The sequence below is a fragment of the Telopea speciosissima genome, chromosome 10, assembly GCF_018873765.1.
Source record: "Telopea speciosissima isolate NSW1024214 ecotype Mountain lineage chromosome 10, Tspe_v1, whole genome shotgun sequence".
In the NCBI taxonomy this organism is placed as follows: Eukaryota; Viridiplantae; Streptophyta; class Magnoliopsida; order Proteales; family Proteaceae; genus Telopea; species Telopea speciosissima.
The window spans coordinates 40,077,092-40,087,898 of record NC_057925.1 but is presented as its reverse complement, the minus strand read 5'-3'; positions in this window follow the sequence as shown (position 1 = coordinate 40,087,898).

The following is a 10,807-nucleotide window of genomic DNA, read 5'->3' as shown; positions in this document are numbered from 1 at the left end:
TCCCACCTATGACATGTATGTCAGGACCATATGTCTCTCATTGGTTTCTGAACCTTGTCGGTTTTGAAACCTTGTGTATCACATGTCAGTTATCTGTGTTATGTTTCTTGTTTTCTTTCTTTTGGCGTTGGGCGCCCTTGAATGAATAGCCCTGTTTTCTACCCAAAAAAAAAACACAAATTATCAAATTATACGGTTGATATAAATTTCTGTAATTATCTTGAAATTCAGAATCAATCAAGTGGAGAAATAGGGCTAAGGATATAATTGGAATCAACTACTTAAAAGTATGGGTTTTTTTTTTTTTTGTAGAAATATTGAGAAACTTTATTAAGATCAACGTAAATTACACATGGATGAAGTTGAACATAACTTCTAGATCCATGGATCGGAATTTGGCCAGATTGTTATGCACGTTACCAACAACGTCTTCCTCATCAAGGAGTCAGCTACACTATTAACCTTCCTTGGAACATATATAAACGAACAAGAAGTAAAATAGGACGACAAATGGAAATTATCATCTACTATGGTTTTTATTTCTAGTGGTGAGTAACATAACCCACGTTGGAGATAAAACACCAAATCTCTATGATCCGTCTCCACCATCAAATGCTCATATCTTTCAGAAATACCTTCTAACAATGCCGAACGAATAGACATGGCTTCACCAACAAGCACCGATGTAAATCAACATGGTATAGAAACAGCATGAAGAGATGCCCCTGCAGAATTCCGAAATATAAATCCAAGACCACCGTTGGTTGCTCTTTGACAAAAACTAGTATCACAATTCACTTTGATATACTGTTGTGATGGTGGAGTCATTTCAAATAATAGGGTTGATGTAAATTTATGTAATTATCTTGAAATTTAGAATCAATCCAGTGGAGAAATAGAGCTGAGGATGATGGTGATTATGACCATTTGGGAATGGACCCTGAGGGAGATTATCCCTCTTGTGCGGGTGATCAGGGTGACCCTTGAAGACGATCCTTGAGGGATGGGCAACATACTAGTCTAACCTTTTAGGGGCTCTTTTTGGGTAGATGGGGTCTACTAAACTCCCCCTTCTTTGTATAACTTACTTGAGATCTTGATGTTGTAGTCCTCTTTTGTATTTTGTAAAGCTATTGGTTAGAAAAATATTGACTGCGTGATCAAGTGGTGAAATGGAACAATAAACAATATATGGTGTATATCTGAATGTTTAATGATAAGCTTTAGCTCCCGCAACACTCTGTATCTCTTTGATTATCCATTGTTATGGGTGTGTGTGTTTGTGAGTTATATTAACTGCTTCTGGATCTGGGGATTTGGTGGATGTTGTTATACATTTCGGGTCACTTGCCCAATCCTCCTAGGGGGTGATTTGGAGTGTGACAAAGTGGTATCAGAATGAGAAGCTCTTTCTATACTCACAAATAGTGGAGATAGGATAACTAGTAACATAGAACCAAGAGAACAAATAGATAAACAAACATGAGATAAACTTGTAAATAAAACAACATAGGAACTAACATAATGTAAAGATAACAAGATTTCATAAACCAAAAGAGCATAAGCCATTAGACCTTGTTTGAGACTGGAAGTACTACTTCCGAACTACAACTTAAAGAAAGGAAAGTACAACTGATAACAAGAAAAAGACTTGAACAGTTTGCCTTCTAGTTATACCTTCTAGTTATAGGTACAAAACACTTCCCGTCCTATCTTAGGGCTTACTTCTATTGTATTATTTATGATTCCCATGTTTTTAGCTACACATCTCTATACGTGGGATGTTTTACTATTATGTCGTACCATAGCAAATGTTAACTTGTGCGCATAAGTACAAATTAGAATCTTCCTTAGTTAGGAAATGTAGATTTATTTATGCCCAAGGTTCCATTATCAGAGAAACAACCATGGTTAACACCAGATCCAACCGAGGTAGTTGTCATTGAAGAGGCCCTTGATTTGTTCTAGAAGTTGGACTGCTAAATGGAGTCGAAGCTCAAAACTTTGAAGTGTTAGTCACTTTGGCAATGATGCCCGAGGACCTTCCAAACCCGGTGCCTGCGACCCCTCCGGCTCCTGCCACCATACCACCTCTGGCTATGGCCGCCGGTGAAATGAATAACATCATGGCAAACATGATGCATACCATGCAACAACAACAGGAATTGCTGGCCCATATGACCGCTCAGTTCACGACCATGATGCAACAACAAGTGGTGCCACCACCCAATCGGCCTCCACAATTTCCACCTCCTGTGCCTTAGCATGCCGTAGACAACTCCACTGCTAGGGTAATGGAGAGGTTCAAGAAATTTCAGCCGCCCGCTTTTTCCAAGATCGGCTCGGAGGCAATGCAGCAGAAGAGATGGATTAATGCTTTGGAAAAAGCCTTTGCCATATTGGACTGTACCGATGCCCAGAAGTTGATATGTGCAGGGTACCAATTGCAGAATGAGGCTGAAGCATGGTCAAAGTCGACGCGACCTAATCTGGAGGCGACTCATTCCAACCCTACTTGGGATCAGTTCAAGGAAGTCTTCTTTAAGAATTACTTTCCAAAAAGTTTCAGAGATAGAAAGGAAGCTGAGTTCTATACCCTCGTACAAGGATCAATGTCGGTGCTGGATTACCAACAGTAGTTCGAGGACTTGTTCCATTTCGCACTGGAACATATGAGGGAGGAGGCTAGCATGATGAAGACATTTGAAAAGGGACTCTCAAGCCTGAGATCGGGTCCATCCTGTCAATCATGGATATTTAGACCTATGCACAGATGATCGATAAGGGCAAGACTATGGAAGATAGACTGAAGGAGAAGACCACAGTGTCATCAAGGCTAGGCAAGAGGCCCAATGCCTTCCAAAATTTAGAATGGCCCAACAAGACCTTCCGAGGATCTAGCTTAAGCCCTAACTCGACACAATACCGTAGGCCTGAAATGGGTCAAGCATATCAACCCATTCGCCCAACATTCGATCAGTCTACACAGTATTATCGCTATGTTTCGAACCAGTCTACTCTATCACCTCATCTGACATCGAGTCTAGAAGGCCAGACTTCTTCTCAGCATATCTGTCCTGCACCTGTCTACCCATCTGCTGGACCTAGCCACTGCTATACATGCAAATTGCCTAGACACATGTCTAGAGATTTTCCTCATCGTAGATTTCGTGCACCATGAAGGGAACCACCTATTACATAGACTAAGTATATAAATAAGTACAAATAATATACCAAAAGATCATGGATGCTACAAACAATGGATGCTTAGCAAGGGAAACCAATGTCTTGGTAGCGATGAACCTTAAAATAAAACAAGCACCATTAGGAGGGAATTTCTAAATAAAACAAAGATGTTCATCAAGGAAGTTAAAAAAAAAAAAATCCATTGGGATGAATGGGGACTCATCCCACAACTAATATGAGGAGTTTAATAAAGAAAGAAACATATATAAATTTTAACAAAGCTCAAATGGGGCTGCCAAATAAAGTACAACAAAATCTTAAACAGAAATTACAAGGAACTAGTCTATCTTCATGAGAAAATGCATTAGAATTGAACCAAAGAAAGTACAACATCATAGGTGACTAAATCTCTATAAAAATAACCCAAGAGGCCATAGGAGATGTGTAGAAATGAATAAACAGTATTTGGAATCATTAGGCTAGGTTTATCTAAGACCTAGGATCCATTGAAACCTCAAACAAATTCAATAACTTTTAGGTAGTCTACCCAAGACTCTTAACACTCCATTCATATGAGACCATGTTGAGTCTAACAAGTTGAGTACCCAACAACTTTAAAGACCCTATGTAATCAATCCAAGGAGGCATATAGAGTAAACACTCACGTGGTAAAATGATCAAGCTTGTAGTCTTGCTTTGATTAAAAAAAATGAAATTTACATATGAACCTAAATTGAATGTAATACAAGATATATGGGTAAAGAAAGTGAAGTTAATAGGCATGAATACTACATGAAAACACATATGGGTCAAGACTACACTTGGTTAACTTCAATTCTTGAAAATGGCATCATAAAAGTTTCTAAAATTTGGTTAGGCATTTTATCAAACAGTTTAGGGGCATGAGCAATAAAGAACTCCCAAAATGCATAAAAGCCTCTAGTTAAGCAATATCTCTACTTAAAACTACCTTTGGAAGGTACAAATGTCTAAAGTAATCCAAGTACCAACTAAATGACAAACCAAATAGCAAATGCAGTAAAATGTAAAGTGGGAATTTCAAAAACAAAGCAGGCATAGGGTAGAAAGTTGGGAAACAAAAGGAGTTACTGAAAATTAACAAGAAATTTCAAAAGATCGAAGAAATGAGGGTTGGAAAGCTTACCAAGAAGGATTAGATCCTTGGAATGAAGCCTTGATCCTTGAAAATGTGTTTAAAATGCCTTAGGTCGAAATCCCCAAGTTTGGAGCTCTTGGGAGTTGAAAACAAGAGAAAATAAGAAGGTAGAAGAGCCCCTGGCTTGAATTTTTTAAACCCAGTACAGGAGGTCCGGATGTCCGGGTCACTCGACCCAGAAGATCTGGGTCTCAAGATCCGGATGGCCTGAATTGGGAAATTTGACAAGTTTTTGTTTTGGGACCCTCTTGTTGTGGACCCCACACCCTGAAACACTTCCAATGAATTAGTAAACAGTGCATGTTTTGATAAAAAAAAAAATCATTTTATTAGACCTCTTTTATAATAAGATATTTGGGATCCACATTGTAAAATTTTCCTTGCTTACAAGAGATAAGGATCATTTAAGTTGTTGATGAGGTATATTGTAGCTTCAAATTTTCAGATTTAATACCTCTACCATGCGAAATTATTGGTACCATAGGATATTTGATTTAAGTTTAATAGGCTAATAGCCGCCATTCTGCAATAGGCAATGGTCGGGTTGTATGAATTTGATTTTTTCTTATCGGCAAGGACATAAGCCACTACATCTATATATAGATTCGTCAAACTAATTCTTTAATAATTCTATAATGACTTGATACTCAAACTACTACTTGAAAAAGCCAAAACATACTGGTATTTGACCTTGTGTTCCAACTAAGACCTTAAAAAAAAAAAAAAGATTTAGAAGGATATCTGGATTAAAGTTTCTAATAATTCTAGGACTTGGCTAAATTTTAACATGAAAAGGGACTCAAATAACCCCACAAATTTGGACACAAAAAAAAATTTACTTGACTAATCTCGTAGTCTAGTTTCTACCAATAATTTGGGCTCATATTAAAGAGGCCAACTACTTGGACCAAAGGCCAAAACATATGCAACCCAATCCCAAACCTTATTTTCACTAAAATAAACCTCCATCTATTATTGTCCTACATCACTAAATAATTCTTAAGTCGGAGCTGGCTAGAATTTTGGTGGAGCGGTCCGTGAACGTACTGATTTCTGAGTCCAGCAGACAAGTGTGGTAGGTGTTAGGATGAATTTCAAGAGAAAAAGGGGTTTGCAATAATGTATTAATAGAACAGAGCACAAAAATATAGATAAGAGTATAACGATCAAATTATAAGAATATGTCACGAATAGAATACAATAAGATAGAGGAAGAAAAGAAATGCACACAGAAGAACAGGAAGAACAAGTTGAATATAAAATAGAGGAAAAAGCTATAATTATCATAGTCTAGCAAAGTACTCTTTGAGATAGTAGGTGTGATTGCTTGCCTTAGGAACCTTAGTGTTTGGATAAAAAACCTGATGATCTTTCTATGGCAATGTTAATCTCAAACCAGTAAAACCCAATGGGAAATTAGCTTGCGACAGGACCGCAGGAATTTTGGTTAGTCTATTTGTCGAGGAGAGCAAGTCTTTAAGATATTATGTTAAACTAATGATCAGATTTGAAGGAAAATAATTCAACTTGAAAGATCTAAACACTGAAGCAAAGAGACAACTGAGAACAGCTAGATTGGGCTGATGCCTGTAGAATTGAAGAACGAAGATATTTCCTATACCAAACATACGTGGGTAGGAGTGAATATTTTATATTAACTCTCAGCAATACATAAATAAAAAGGCACTTGAATAATTTGTACTTTAATCACATGAGGTACATAAACCAACTTTGAAGACAAATCTTCAAACTTAATACAATCATTAAAGCTCCTAGGAGTGGAAAGATTCCATGTGGGAGGGATACCCTCATCTTTCCAGTTTGCCAAGTATGATATTTTCGAGGACGAAATTTTTATAAGGAGGGGGGAGTGTAAAACCCACCTCTAAAGCAGGTCTAATCCAAACTTTTGCGACGTATGGTTCAAGTTCAACTACTATATATGCCCCCACGATGTGGGCATTATCTGTCGAGGAAATGGATCAATTCCCCGTCTCACTAATACCAGACTCTGGAGAACCATCTATAATAGCCCTTGTGGAATCCAGGGAGCTCAGTTAAGCCTCGCACATTTTCCATACGTGGGACAGAGCATATAAAGAATCTGTCAATTTCAGATGTCGACCAGTACGAACAAACCCTCTCTAATTATTTAAACAAAATTCCTTTTTTGGATCCGAGCCAATCGGTCATGTTTATCGGACTGCCACTGTAGACTGGTCGTACCGGCTCAATATTCTGTTTTACCCCACGGGCCCCACATATCCTTTTTTTGTTTAAGACCCCGTGTTGCATATCGACACGATCCAAATAATACCTTGATCTAAATATTCTAATTCGGTATCGGAATCTATTAAGAGCTTAATAAACACTTTACAATAACTTATTCATAAGCGCCCTAGCCAAACATGCCTTTAGGGTTGGATTATATATAGCCATGCTTAGCTTTGAGAATTCATTTCTCAAATGCTAAGGTTAGAATCGATTTTGGAAGAAGAAGAACAAGACCTAAGAGGATGTTGCTTGGAAATCTCCCTTGCTTGAGTTCAAACTACCAATCCTTCCTTAGATCATGTTGGTTCTTCAATAGATAACATCTAACTCTATTTTGGTTTTCAATTCTATTGTTAGACACTAATTAAACTTTGCATGCATAGTTCTTGAGTTCCTACAACTCAATCTCTCAAAGTCCTCTTCAATTCTTTGTAATTCTTACTTGGAGTTGTAATTCCATGTATGATTCTTTGATCATGCATGCATATAGTCCCCTCTGGACTATTGAGGTAAGCATGCATCCCTCCACAGCCCTTCCTTCTTTCTTCTCTTGCTGAAATTCAATTGTTTCAACCTAATTACCAATTTTGGGCTTAATTCTTGAATTGATCTTAAGATGGGATTCTTATGCCTTTGATCATACATGCAAATGGTTCTAATCAACCCAAATGAAGTATACTTCATCTTCCCCAAACCCTCTGGACCCCTTGTTCTAAGTTTGGAGGCCAAACTCAGCAAAACCTGCAAAATTTAGGTTCTGTTCCAGGACCCGGATCTTCAAGGGAGGTTAACCGGGTGTGGGCTGGGCTTGAAGATCAGGCCCCCTGCTGAATGTGGATTTTGACCCAGTTTGGGCTGGATTTGTATACTGGCCATGTGTGACTCTTCCTAACCCTCTGTAATGACATGTTTAGGGCCTTTGTACTATTTTGGATCCTTCTCTTGAAGTTTGGAGAACTCTACTCTTTGCTTGACCCTTCCATAACCTGAGGTGAGTGGGTTTTTGTTGCATGATTGTATTTCTTGTACTTGATGCTATAACTATATATGATACTCTTAGTCATTATCTTAAATAGCATTGAATCTGATTTCTTGATTGGCAATAATATAGAGAAAATTACTTGGACACCCCCTGTACTATGGTCTAATTACTTAGTCTTCCCAACGTTTGAAACAATTACTTGAACCCCTTGCAGTTTACCATTTCTTTCAAGTAGGTCAAGTTCGTTAGTTTAGTGATGATGTCATTGGTTAAATTTTTTGTAATGCCTAAACTACCCATAAAGGGTACTGAAGTGACAGATTTACCCCTTTTCCACAAACAAAAAAAGAAAAAGATAGATTTACCCCCTCCTTCGTCTTCTTCTTCCTGCAACCATATCTGGACTTAATTGCATCGGACACGTCCTTGAGCTTCTCAGGATTGCGACCCACCAACACCAAATTAAGGTGTTTTCGAGCCAACTCCAAGGCCAACCCCTTTCCGATGCTGTCTGTAGGTCCGGTCACGAGTGCCCTGGAACCGTATTTCTTGAGATCCTTTGCAGGTCTCAAGAAGTAGATGTAAACCCATTTGAGGGAGTCTAAGGCAGACTTGAGCACTAGGAGGAAACCCAGAACCAAGGGCACCAAAACCCAAAAGGGCTGAGCTTTGATACAGAGCTCCATCTTTCTTCCTTCCTGGAGGGTGAGATTCTGTGAGAGCCAACAATGGAGATAGATTGAAGAGTTGTGCATAGTGGACTCCTACTTATGATTCCGATTTCTGCATTCTCTTATTGAATTGAATTAGCTATTGGTCATCTTCTCACATCTCTGTTCCATTCCATGAATCGCCAATCACCACGCATTCGAGTTGTACGTCTCAGATACAGTGAATGATTAATGAGCGGTGGCGGTGAGACCGTGGACCTTTCCTGCTTATTTAATGATGTATTGATTAAACTCACTCTTAGTGCAGACATCGATCCCAAACCTACAAAAGAACCTCCTCTGAAGTTGTTTCTATCTCAAGAACCATTCTTCTCATGGATTCAGGTGGTTTGGACAGCAGTGAGAGAAATGTTTGGTCTAAGAACAGATTGGTTTCTCCAAAACTCCATCTTGTAGAAGAGAAAAAGGAAAAATCATATTCGAACCCTTAATCTGAAAATCGATTAAGGGTTTCGTTATTTTGATCTGAAATTTGTTTAAGAAAAGAGAAATTTTCTAAATCGATTAGGGTTTGAAATCAATTAGGGTTTGAAATCAGTAGGGGTAGGGGCGGTGGGGTTGCATGAGGAAGAAGAAGAAGAAGAAGGAGAAGGGGGTAAATCTGTCAATTTCACTATTTTCTGTTGAATAGGTGCTAAGGGTAAAATGGACATTTCCAATTAAACACTAACAGCAGACTAACACCGTCAGTTTTCGGGGTTGTCAAGTAATTGTTTCAAACGTTGGTAATAGTAAGCACAATGGCCATAGTACAGGGGGTGTCCAAGTAATTTTCTCTATAATTTATTCACCTTCCTATAATTCCTTCATGTCAATTGCTATGTTATTACTATCAGAGATGATTAATTATGTTTGCTGAAATTATGTGATATGAAATGCTAGTTCTCTTATGGTTTATTTTATTACAGATGTTTGGTTGTGGATTCATGTATTGTGGATAATTACTATGATTGGTTTATGCATTGACGTATGCTTGTGAGACCCTGTGTCCTTGAGTGGACGTATATATGAAGCACGGTGTACTCTTGGATACAGCATGTCATCACCTAGAATACATGGTTAGGTTGGAAACCCCAAGCTACAGCCCTTACCAATAGGGATTTAGATCCTGGGTAATCAAACACTAGATGGTTGAAGTAAGGGATATACAAGGATCGGGTGTGCTGATTATCAGGGTCTGCCCGAAAGTTTGGTACTGGGTGCCAAGCGTGGAGGTGGACTCCTTTCGGTATTGGCTGAGGGGGCATAGCGGCGATAAAAAGAAGTGACCCAAGATGCTTCCCGATGTCAGTACTGTAGCTTGAATTTAGTGACTTAGTATGCTTGCTAGGTGATTAAGTTAAAGGTGGGATGTCATGTGATTGATATTTATATTTAATAATATATATTTCATGCATCATTTGAATGCTGTGTGTTTCCCCTCTCATTGGGCTCAGTGGAGCTCACACTCGTGGAAAACCTCTCTTTAGATGTTTGTGTAGGTGATGGACTACTTATTTACAAGTAAATGGACGATGGTGGTGATGAGCTCGCAGATCAAGAGCCCGAGGAACACAATGGGTCTTGCATTTGTGACCTGTGTGCCTTCTTAGAGGCAGGCCTTATGGTTTAGGCCTTTTCTTTTGTTATTACTCTTTTTGTATACATGATACTTTATATATGTAAATATTAACTTTTGGATAAATGTAAAGATGGAAACTTGGGGTTAACAGCAAACACTTTATATATATAAATTACTACTCAGTCCTTAACGGATTCCTTTTGTATATATATATTTATAGTTCTTATAATCTTTCGTTGCTTTATTTCTCTGTAGTGTTTGCCTGGTAATTGTGCTGTATTGAGATTTTGGTTAGGTTGGGTGCAAGATTGTATTTCTTCATACCATGCCTGGGCTGCCCAAGGCGGGGTGTGACAGCAACAATAAGTGCCTCTCAGGTACAAGAAAAAGAAACAATTAGAAATTCCTATTGCCAAAAAGGCAGTGAGCCATTATGGAATTTTTATGGATCGGTGTTCAACACATTAATATGCCTATATTTATATTTCCATTCTAATAGCCATTAGGAAAATATATAATATGACAACCTTAGAATAGAGTGCCCAAGTTTGTCCATAGTTGAAAACAAATATGTAGCAATTGAGCAGTTACAAATAAAATAATAATTATAATAAACACAAAATAAAATTATAATTTATTAATTTAATCTCATTAAACTATGTTTGACGGACAAACCTCTAATGTCAAAATATCCAACACATCATCTATGGAGAGACTATAACGTATCAACATGAAGGATTTAAAGATTTTACCATGGAATCATCATGAAAGGAATGAAAAACATGACCTAGCCTAAGCATGCATATGATTATGAATCAACATGCAAAACCTAACCTAGGAATGCAAAGAGAAAAAACAAAGAACAATATGCATGATTAGAAGACATGAACACAACT